At 52.9% G+C, this 11,464-nt stretch overlaps 1 long non-coding RNA gene across 3 annotated transcripts; it reads right to left on the reverse strand.

Moving 5' to 3' along the window:
• Positions 1–828: 828 nt before the first annotated feature.
• LOC137460609 (uncharacterized) lies at positions 829–10,972 on the reverse strand. Of its 3 annotated transcripts, none has more exons than XR_010992951.1 (11): positions 10,914–10,972; positions 9,602–9,680; positions 7,699–7,860; positions 7,527–7,605; positions 6,022–6,526; positions 5,547–5,708; positions 5,375–5,453; positions 3,870–4,374; positions 3,152–3,325; positions 2,748–2,907; positions 829–1,287 (listed from the first exon to the last, which is right to left on the reverse strand). It is a non-coding gene; the product is annotated as an uncharacterized lncRNA (long non-coding RNA). The 3 variants fall into 3 exon arrangements; XR_010992952.1 differs by lacking the exon at positions 10,914–10,972 and adding an exon at positions 9,774–10,093; XR_010992950.1 differs by lacking the exon at positions 10,914–10,972 and having other exon boundaries at positions 9,602–10,093.
• Between the last annotated feature and the right edge of the window lie 492 nt (positions 10,973–11,464).

Raw genomic sequence — 11,464 nt, forward strand, 5'->3', positions numbered from 1 at the left:
GCGACACACGCCGCGGCACGGCTGCACTGCCGGCCATTACACACCGGGTGGCAGCATTGAGTTCCCACGGGGCGGCACACGCCGCGGCACGGCTGCACTGCCGGCCGTTACACACCGGGTGGCAGCACTGAGCACCTCCCTGGGAGTGGGCAGCAGCCGGGCCCCCATGTGGGTTTTATTTTCCAATGCTAAAAGCCTTTTAGAAGCAGAGAGGGCAGACAGGGGTCGTTTCCAAAGCTTTCTTACGCACCAGTCACTCCAAGCCCTCCCTCTCCAGCTGCAAACCAGAGGTTTGCCTCCGCCTCGCCTCACCCCAGTACTTACACTTTTAAAGATAGTGTGGTCCCCTCGGAGAATTTTCAGCACTTTAGGGGGGGTCCCCAGCCCTCGCTCACCTGCTCCTCTGCTGCAGCAGCCCCCTGCCCCACGTGGCAGAACTAGCCCACCCACAATCCCCCCACTCCCTTTGATTCACCCCCAAAAAGGCACAAAATAAAGCAAACTGCCCAGCCAGCACCTCCTGCCTTTCACAGCAAGGACTGAACATTGCAGCTTTGGCCAAGACTATCAGCCCAAAGGAAGGACTGGCCCCTGAGGAGCTAAATGCAAGTGAACCATCTGACACCACCACAGTCCTGTGAATGTTGCAAAGCAGTAGTGCATGCAGTATAATAATTCGAAAGTTAAGGGCTGCTCAAGCTTTACACAAAGTATCCTATTCAGTTTTGGGTTCCACTTAACACAAAGTAAAAGTGTAAAAGGTCAGAGGGAAAGCCAACTCTACCTCTGAACTACAGCAAGAAATACTGGAATCAAGGGGCCCTTTCTTCTGCTATTAATAGATGAAGAGAACATGAAAACTGATGGGCTAAACCAACAGGGCAAGATTAGAATAACTAGTAGAGAGAACGGAAGATACAAAGCTTCAACTACATCTGTTTAGCAACGACTCCTACCAGATAACTTCCATGCCATAACTTTGCTGAATTCAAACAAGCCAGCTGGTGAAGCGTCTCGCTTACAGGCGGCTGACGAGGAGACGTGCAGAAGGCAGAGGCGAGGGAGCAAGTCCTGAGCTTTGCTGCAGGCTGTCCTGCGGCTTCCCCTACCGACTCTTTCCCGTACACCACCGCAGAAGGAGTTGGGTGAATTTTGTCTCAAACCCATTAAACCCTTTGGTGGTTTCAGCTTCCCGAGGATGTGTCGGCACAAGTCCTTGTCGGGGCACCGCAAACAGGGAGAGACAAAGCTCCGAGATCCAGGAAGAGGATGGCTGAGCAGACACCCCTAAAGAGAGAAACTTCATCAGCTGAACCTCACACTTCTCCCAGCTTTGCAACAGCAAAGAACTTTGTGAACAACACAGTGGTGCTCCTAAGGAGGTCACCAGCTTGCAAGTTACAGGAGAAATAAAAACCTTTTTATTACAGAAGCACTGGCAAAAATTTACGGACAGGAACAGCAGACGAGCAAATTCTGCGATTGAGCTAACGATAGACATCAGGCCTAGGATCTGGCTACCCTGACACAGGATGCCAACAGGACAGAGTGAGGCCTCAGCAGCACTCCCAAAAAGCCCCACAGAGAGCCACAGGCTCTGGCCCGTGCCCCACCTACGGGCCCGCCCTCCTGGCAGCAGCGCAACACCACCTCTTCAGGAGCCCAGGGACTGACCTCAGCCCCCTAAGGGCCAGGCAAGGTTGGTTCCTGTTAGCTGCCTAAAGCAGCCTCCCCAGCCCTGCTTACAGGGACCTTGGGCTGCTGCTGGGGACAGAAGGGGGATGGAGGGCTCCACAACTCATCACACAGGCCCCGAGTACAGGGCTGTTAAGCTGACAGGGTGCCAAGGGAACAGGCTGCCATGAAGGCACAGACCCAGGCCCTGAACTACAGGGTGGGTCACCTTGCCGCAGCAACACGACCCAGCGGCTTCACTGTGTCCGACGAATAAAAGGAGGAAGTTCCACAGGAACAGAAGGGAAAACCTTTTCACTGTGTGTGCCAGAGCCCGGGAGCAGGCTGCCCAGAGAGTTAGTGGAGTCTCTGGAGACATTCAAAACCTGCCCCAGGTGATCCTGCACTGGCACAGGGGTTGGACCGGATGCTATTTTGGGGTCCCTTCCAGCCCCTAACACTCAGTGATTCTGTGATTAGCTATGCTGGTGACAGAGTCTCACTGAGTGCTCTTTAAAATGTTTTTCTTTTCTTTCAGCCTAGGACTTTCATATTTAAATATACCTTCTGCTCTGTCTTCCCCCTTCCTTCTTCCATCTTGCGTCTAAACACTAGGAGAGCTTGATGGGGTGTATCCTGGGCGTCCCAACGTAACACATCTCAACTGCATACATGGATTTTGTAATCTTTTGCCCCATTGCTCGCACAGGGTGGATTAAGTTCATTACTTAGAGCTTGTCAGGACAGCTGTTGAAGTGTCCTGTGCAATGCAGGAGGAGTTGAATCCCATAGGAAACCACATTACTGTGCTTTGTCAGCCTGGTTATGGTCAGAAACCCCCTTCATTTTTTTTTCTCTTAAACAGATATGTCACATGAGTCCCCAGAATTAATTTGCCTCTTCTCATAATTATTTCTTTAAAACTGTCTTAGAAGTGTCTCTGTCCTTCCCTCTCTCTAGATACTGGCCTCCTGAGCCCATGGCAGACTTGCACAGAGCTACTGCGAGCACCACTCTGCACGGCCTCTGGGGGACTTTCAAGCACAGGCACCCCAGGAGAATCCAAACCTAACCTTGCAGCTGGCCTTAGAGCTCCTCTTTGGAAAACTGTCGCTGCCAGGGCCCACAAACCAACGTCCTCTGTCGGCAAACCGGATGTAAGGGCTGAAAAGTGTCAACAGAAACCGTAATCGGATGGCCCAGGAAGATCCTGCCGGTCTGAACACACCAGACCTGGAATGCACAAAGAAACTCTGTTAACAACTGTCTGTGTGTCTGCTCATAGCTTGAGGAGTAACAGAGCAGAACCAATTCCCAAAAGGTTTTCACTGCGTTCCCAGGGCAAGTAGAGGCTTGCTCTGGCTGTAGTTAATACCTAGAAATTCCTATCAAAATCTTTGCAGCACAACAAGAAAAAAACCAAAACAACCAAACCACAAACTGCTTTATATTATTAAGTAGGAACTCGAAAGCTTACAGGAACTGTGGGGATTTTTTTATGACAAATTATTCCTCTTCTTTTTTTCAGTGAGCAATTTGGTTTCCAACAGCTCCACATTCTGACACCAAAGCATCCCGCTCCGTGTCAGGGCTTGTGGCTGAGGCCGAAAACAAATCTGCAACTGGTCCTCAGGCAAAGCAGTTAAGCTCCCTGAAAAAAAAGGAAAGAAAGCAAGAGTGAGTCAACCATAAAAACAAGACCTAACCAAACCCCCAAAGCCATTTTGTCAGGAAGTCGCCTCCACTATCACCTGCCACATGCTGAAATTCCCTTCCCCTGGGGCTCCTGCTTGGCCCACAGCTGGGGAACATAAAGCAAGGCACAGCCCTGTGGGTACCTGCTGCCCTGGAGCCACCAAAACCGGAGCACCCAGTCACTACCAATCCCACAGCAGACCCAAGATACAACAGGGACTCCATAGAGACTCCAAAACCTCACTGAGAACCCCCCAACTCCTTCAGGACCCCCACAGATTCCCCAACTTAGATGCCCACAAAACCCCTTTGGTTGCACCCAAACCCCCCATCTGAAACACCCAGCTCCATTTTAGGTACCCCCAGATGCTTCCAATGTCCCCAGACCCGCTGGTGGACCAGCCCAGAACCCCCTGACACTATCCCTGACCCTTTCAGGGGGCTCCACACCCCTTCTAGATGCCCACAAAACCCCTTCACACGCCAAAAGAAACCTTTACCTGCCTCCAAACCCCATTAGGGGGCCACTTAGCAGCGGGTGGCAGCAACCAAGTCTGTTGCTCTCACCAATTAAACCCTTTGGTGCTCTCAGCTCTCTGACCCTGTGTCAGTGCAAGTCCTTGTCGGCCGGCACCTTCGTCCTGATCCACGCGGAGAGAGAACTGCCAGGAACACAGCTTCGCCGCTCCGCTTGCGGCACGCCTGCTGCCGAGGGCAGCCTCGTCCTCAGCCTGCCCGAGAGGAACACGGCCCCCGGGGCCGGGGGACACACAAAAGCCTTCCACAAAGGAAACAAGGGAAGTCTCTTGGCCACTCTTCACGTGCCGAGTGCGATTGTCATGTGGAACACACCGGGGCATCTGGAACGAGTTTAAGTCCAGGTCTATGGCAGCACAGAGGTTCCTGGAATATCCCGGTACATCGATCCACAGGAGGTTGTCTTTCGGTCCCCAGTCTGATGCTTTGCAGCACAGCCATCACACCATTTCTCTCGAGTGCTTTGAACTGACAATTCATGCAGGAGAATAAAACCAAACAGGAGTAAGCAGGTTGGAAAAGAACTTTGATCATCACCGGGCCCAACAAGAGGACACAGCCTCAGGCTGCACCAGGGGAGGTTTAGGCTAGAGGTTAGGAAGAGGTTCTGCACAGAGAGAGTGATGGCCCATTGGAATGGGCTGCCCAGGGAGGTGCTGGAGTCACCATCTTTGGAGGTGTTCAGGAGGAGACTGGATAGGGTGCTTGGTTGCATGGTTTAGTTGATTAGGTGGTGTTGGATGATAGGTTGGACATGATGATCTTGAAGGTCTCTTCCAACTCGGTCTGGTCTATTCTATTCCATTCCATTCCATTCCAACACCATCTAATCAACTAAACCATGGCACTGAGTGCCTCATTCAGTCTCTTTCTAAACACTTCCAGTGATGGTGACTCCCTGGGCACCACCTCCCTGAGCAGCACATTCCAAAGGCCAATCTCTCTTTCAACCTGCTCTATTCTATTCTATGAAGACCTTCTTCCTAACATCCAGCCTAAACCTCCCCTGGCACAGCTTGAGACTGTGTCCTCTTGTTCTGGTGCTGCTTGCCTGGGAGAAGAGACCAATCCCCACCTGGCTACAACCAGAACTGAGGGGACTGCAATCTTTGCAGCTTCAACTTTCCTTCTCTGCTACTTCTTTTTTCAGATGGATTTTTTTTCAAAGGGACTGCTGGACAGCAGAACAGGATGGATGGCTGGGCCCCGAGAGCGGTGGGGAACAGAGTTAAACCCAGCCGGTGGCCGGCCGGGCACAAGTGGTGTTCCCCAGGACACCCCTTGTGAGAGAGTGAGTCCAGAGAAGGGCCACAAAGCTGGTGAGGGGTCTGGATAACAAGCCTTACGAGGAGTGGCTGAAGGAACTGGGACTGTTTAATCTGCAGAAGAGGAAGCTGAGGGAATTAAGGTATGGTCTGGCTTCAGCTCTCAACTAGTTCCACATTGAGCAAGGACAGCTTGTACTCACAGAAGGCACTGGCTGTTTGGGTTCAAGGTTCCTGCAGAGCTCAGGCTATCTCTCTTCATTAGTGAGGTCGTCCTGTCACCTAGGCAGAGAGAAGAAAATGCAGCTATGAAATTAGACCACTGGAATCGTGAGACTCGTTCTGTGTGCGACTCCAGGAGAATCTAAACCTAACCTTGGAGCTGCCCTGAAGAGCTCCTCTTTGGAAAAGTCTCACTGCCGGGCCCCACAAACCCCACACCCTCTGTCAGCAAACTGGATGTACGAGCTGAAGAGTGTCGACAGAAACTGTACGTGGACAGCTCAGGAAGATCCTGCCAGTCCCAGCACACCAGACCTGGAATGATCAAAGAAAGTCCGTTAACAACTGTCTGTGTGTCTGCTCATAGCTTGAGGAGAACCCCCCAACTCCTTCAGGACCCCCCCAGATTCCCCAACTTAGATGCCCACAAAACCCCTTTGGATGCACCCAAACCCCCCATCTGATACGCCCAGCTCTGTTTTAGGTACCCCCAGACGCTTCTAATGTCCCCAGACCCGCTGGTAGACCAGCCCAGAACCCCCTGACACTATCCCAGACCCTCTCAGGGGGCTCCACACCCCTTCTAGATGCCCACAAAACCCCTTCACACGCCAAAAGAAACCTTTACCTGCCTCCAAACCCCATTAGGGGGCCACTTAGCAGCGGGTGGCAGCAACCAAGTCTGTTGCTCTCACCAATTAAACCCTTTGGTGCTCTCAGCTCTCTGACCCTGTGTCAGTGCAAGTCCTTGTCGGCCGGCACCTTCGTCCTGATCCACGCGGAGAGAGAACTGCCAGGAACACAGCTTCGCCGCTTCGCTTGCGGCACGCCTGCTGCCGAGGGCAGCCTCGTCCTCAGCCTGCCCGAGAGGAACACGGCCCCCGGGGCCGGGGGACACACAAAAGCCTTCCACAAAGGAAACAAGGGAAGTCTCTTGGCCACTCTTCACGTGCCGAGTGCGATTGTCATGTGGAACACACCGGGGCATCTGGAATGAGTTTAAGTCCAGGTCTATGGCAGCACAGAGGTTCCTGGAATATCCCGGTACATCGATCCACAGGAGGTTGTCTTTCGGTCCCCAGTCTGATGCTTTGCAGCACAGCCATCACACCATTTCTCTCGAGTGCTTTGAACTGACAATTCATGCAGGAGAATAAAACCAAACAGGAGTAAGCAGGTTGGAAAAGAACTTTGATCATCACCGGGCCCAACAAGAGGACACAGCCTCAGGCTGCACCAGGGGAGGTTTAGGCTAGAGGTTAGGAAGAGGTTCTGCACAGAGAGAGTGATGGCCCATTGGAATGGGCTGCCCAGGGAGGTGCTGGAGTCACCATCTTTGGAGGTGTTCAGGAGGAGACTGGATAGGGTGCTTGGTTGCATGGTTTAGTTGATTAGGTGGTGTTGGATGATAGGTTGGACATGATGATCTTGAAGGTCTCTTCCAACTCGGTCTGGTCTATTCTATTCCATTCCATTCCATTCCAACACCATCTAATCAACTAAACCATGGCACTGAGTGCCTCATTCAGTCTCTTTCTAAACACTTCCAGTGATGGTGACTCCCTGGGCACCACCTCCCTGAGCAGCACATTCCAAAGGCCAATCTCTCTTTCAACCTGCTCTATTCTATTCTATGAAGACCTTCTTCCTAACATCCAGCCTAAACCTCCCCTGGCACAGCTTGAGACTGTGTCCTCTTGTTCTGGTGCTGCTTGCCTGGGAGAAGAGACCAACCCCCACCTGGCTACAACCAGAACTGAGGGGACTGCAATCTTTGCAGCTTCAACTTTCCTTCTCTGCTACTTCTTTTTTCAGATGGATTTTTTTTCAAAGGGACTGCTGGACAGCAGAACAGGATGGATGGCTGGGCCCCGAGAGCGGTGGGGAACAGAGTTAAACCCAGCCGGTGGCCGGCCGGGCACAAGTGGTGTTCCCCAGGACACCCCTTGTGAGAGAGTGAGTCCAGAGAAGGGCCACAAAGCTGGTGAGGGGTCTGGATAACAAGCCTTAGGAGGAGTGGCTGAAGGAACTGGGACTGTTTAATCTGCAGAAGAGGAAGCTGAGGGAATTAAGGTATGGTCTGGCTTCAGCTCTCAACTAGTTCCACATTGAGCAAGGACAGCTTGTACTCACAGAAGGCACTGGCTGCTTGGGTTCAAGGTTCCTGCAGAGCTCAGGCTATCTCTCTTCATTAGTGAGGTCGTCCTGTCACCTAGGCAGAGAGAAGAAAATGCAGCTATGAAATTAGACCACTGGAATCGTGAGACTCGTTCTGTGTGCAACTCCAGGAGAATCTAAACCTAACCTTGGAGCTGCCCTGAAGAGCTCCTCTTTGGAAAAGTCTCGCTGCCGGGCCCCACAAACCCCACACCCTCTGTCAGCAAACTGGATGTACGAGCTGAAGAGTGTCGACAGAAACTGTACGTGGACAGCTCAGGAAGATCCTGCCAGTCCCAGCACACCAGACCTGGAATGATCAAAGAAAGTCCCTTAACAACTGTCTGTGTGTCTGCTCATAGCTTGAGGAGAACCCCCCAACTCCTTCAGGACGCCCCCAGATTCCCCAACTTAGATGCCCACAAAACCCCTTTGGATGCACCCAAACCCCCCATCTGATACGCCCAGCTCTGTTTTAGGTACCCCCAGACGCTTCTAATGTCCCCAGACCCGCTGGTAGACCAGCCCAGAACCCCCTGACACTATCCCAGACCCTCTCAGGGGGCTCCACACCCCTTCTAGATGCCCACAAAACCCCTTCACATGCCAAAAGAAACCTTTACCTGCCTCCAAACCCCATTAGGGGGCCACTCAGACCCCTTAGCAGCGGGTGGCAGCAACCAAGTCTGTTGCTCTCACCAATTAAACCTGGATGTTAGGAAGAAGGTCTTCATAGAATAGAATAGAGCAGGTTGAAAGAGAGATTGGCCTTTGGAATGTGCTGCCCAGGGAGGTGGTGGAGTCACCATCACTGGAAGTGTTTAGAAAGAGACTGGATGAGGCACTCAGTGCCGTGGTTTAGTTGATTAGATGGTGTTGGAATGGAATGGACCGGACCAGGTTGGAAGAAACCTTCAAGATCATCGTGTCCAACCTATCATCCAACACCACCTAATCAACTAAACCATGCAACCAAGCACCCTATCCAGTCTCCTCCTGAGCACCTCCAAAGATGGTGACTCCACCACCTCCCTGGGCAGCCCACTCCAATGGGCAATCACTCTCTCTGTGCAGAACCTCTTCCTAACCTCTAGCCTAAACCTCCCCTGCCACAGCTTGAGACTGTGTCCTCTTGTTCTGGTGCTGCTTGCCTGGAAGAAGAGACCAATCCCCACCTGGCTACAACCTCCCTTCAGGGAGTTGCAGAGAGCAAGAAGGACTCCCCTGAGCCTCCTCTTCTCCAGGCTAAGCAACCCCAGCTCCCTCAGCCGCTCCTCACAGGCCTGTGCTCCAAACCCCTCCCCAGCTTTGTTGCCCTTCTCCGGACTCCTTCCAGCAACTCAACTTCTTGCTTAAACGGAGGGGCCCAGAACTGGACACGGGACTCAAGGTGTGCCCTAACCAGTGCCAAGTGCAGGGGCAGAATGACCTCCCTGCTCCTGCTGGCCACACTGTTCCTGATATTGGCCAGGTTGCCAGTGGCCTTCTTGGCCACCCATGCACGCTGCTGGTCACAACCAGAAGACAGGGATCAGAAGAGTCTTTGGCCAAGCTGTAAACCACTTCCTAACATGCAGCCTAAACCTCCCCTGGCACAGCTTGAGACTGTGTCCTCTTGTTCTGGTGCTGCTTGCCTGGGAGAAGAGACCAACCCCCACCTGGCTACAACCAGAACTGAGGGGACTGCAATCCTTGCAGCTTCAACTTTCCTTCTCTGCTACTTCTTTTTTCAGATGGATTTTTTTTCAAAGGGACTGCTGGACAGCAGAACAGGATGGATGGCTGGGCCCCAAGAGCGGTGGGGAACAGAGTTAAACCCAGCCGGTGGCCGGCCGGGCACAAGTGGTGTTCCCCAGGACACCCCTTGTGAGAGAGTGAGTCCAGAGAAGGGCCACAAAGCTGGTGAGGGGTCTGGATAACAAGCCTTAGGAGGAGTGGCTGAAGGAACTGGGACTGTTTAATCTGCAGAAGAGGAAGCTGAGGGAATTAAGGTGTGGTCTGGCTTCAGCTCTCAACTAGTTCCATGTTGAGCAAGGACAGCTTGTACTCACAGAAGGCACTGGCTGTTTGGGTTCAAGGTTCCTGCAGAGCTCAGGCTATCTCTCTTCATTAGTGAGGTCGTCCTGTCACCTAGGCAGAGAGAAGAAAATGCAGCTATGAAATTAGACCACTGGAATCGTGAGACTCGTTCTGTGTGAGACTCCAGGAGAATCCAAACCTAACCTTGAAGCTGCCCTGAAGAGCTCCTCATAGCTTGAGGAGTACCAGAGCAGGAACAATTCCCAAAAGGTTTTCACTGCATTCCTAGGGCACTTGAAGGATTGCCCTGGCTGTAGTTAATACCTAGAAATTGCTCTCAAAATCTTTGCAGCACAGCAAGGAAATTGAGGGATGGGAAGGCAATATGTACTTACACGTTAGGCAAGAATTGGCTTTGCAAACTAATCTCTCTAACTGTTGGATATGCACTGAACTTCCTCGAGGCCAAATGAGGACCCCTTTATTTGGGGAAGCCTCAATGAATTGGACTTGGGGGGCATCAGACTGGGTGACTACATCTGAGAGTAACTTCCACAAGTGTCAGCATGGGAAAGATAGCTCAGAAAGCCTGGGTCCAAAGTTTGACTTAAGAAAATATAGTATAGGAATATACTGTTGGCTGTGAGAAAGGGGGGAACTGATGAACAGAAAAGTCTCATTAACAGAACCACAGAGTTGATAAGAATTTTCCGCTTGTTAGCTGAAATGCTGGGACGCAGGGAGGGGGAGAGGGGTTGGCAGACAGCCTTTGGATAGAGAAGGAATAACAGGATTTGTCAGTGATTCACTTCTGTTAGTCTTGGACAAGATGCTCTTTTGGATAAGATAAAGGACACCTGCATGATATGTGTACTTCTGCTCTTTTAGATAGATAAGCTTTGTATAGATAGGCAGCATCTGGACCTCTGTCATTATAGACAGATAACTTTTTGTATAAAAGTTTGCCCAAACCTCTCTGAAGACACACAGCTCTTTTGAAATGATCCTACCTGTGTCAGGCGCCAGAATAGAAGCACGATACAAGAGACTTACTGAGTCTCTTGTGTGTCTTTCTCTAAGTCATTATCAACGCTGTTTGCAGCACATACCCAAACCCAAACCCATCCCGAGACACCCCCAGCTCCCATGGGAGATTGCAGAGACCTCCCAAAGGGTCCGTCAGAGGTGCCCAGCTGCCTCTCCACGACCCTCGATCCTTTCAGATGGCCCCACGAGAACTTTACGTATCCCCAGACCCTTTTAGGTGTCCCCAGACCTCCTCCGTCACCCCCAAAAGCCCTGCCGATGGCCCCAGACCACCTTCAGACGCCGGAAGGAACACACCTGGGAGTCCCGGGCCGGCAGCGACACCGGAAACTGCACTGCAAGCCCCCCGAATGAGCCAGGACCCCTTGCCCCGCCAAAGGACGGCGGTACGCAGGCACCCTGGGGCACAGAACGGCGTCAGGCGCCGAATCAGGGCTCTCCGCGACCGCTCCGGCTCCAAAGCTGCTCAGCAGGGCGCCCGCCCCCCCGGCCAGAAAAGCGAGGGGCAGCCCGCGAGGAGGGCGCGTGCGCGGGACCGGACCCGCTGCGGCGCAGGCGCCGTATCCATAGCGACCACCGGGACGCTGCTCCCCTGGCGCCAGCAGAGCCGGGCTAGGGCGCAGGCGCCGGATCCATAGCGACGCTCGAGTCAAGCTCTCCGCTCTCCCCCTAAGAATTTTCGAGCATTCAGCGCAGTTAGGCTGCACAAATTAGCTCCCCCAGGGCGGCACACGCCGCGGCACGGCTGCACTGCCGGCCATTACACACCGGGTGGCAGCATTGAGCTCCCCCGGGGCGGCACACGCCGCGGCACGGCTGCACTGCCGGCCGTTACACACAGGGAGGCA

The sequence above is a fragment of the Melanerpes formicivorus genome, unplaced genomic scaffold (genome assembly GCF_026170545.1).
Source record: "Melanerpes formicivorus ecotype bairdi unplaced genomic scaffold, bMelFor1.0.p_v2 SCAF_676, whole genome shotgun sequence".
Lineage (NCBI taxonomy): Eukaryota > Metazoa > Chordata > Aves > Piciformes > Picidae > Melanerpes > Melanerpes formicivorus.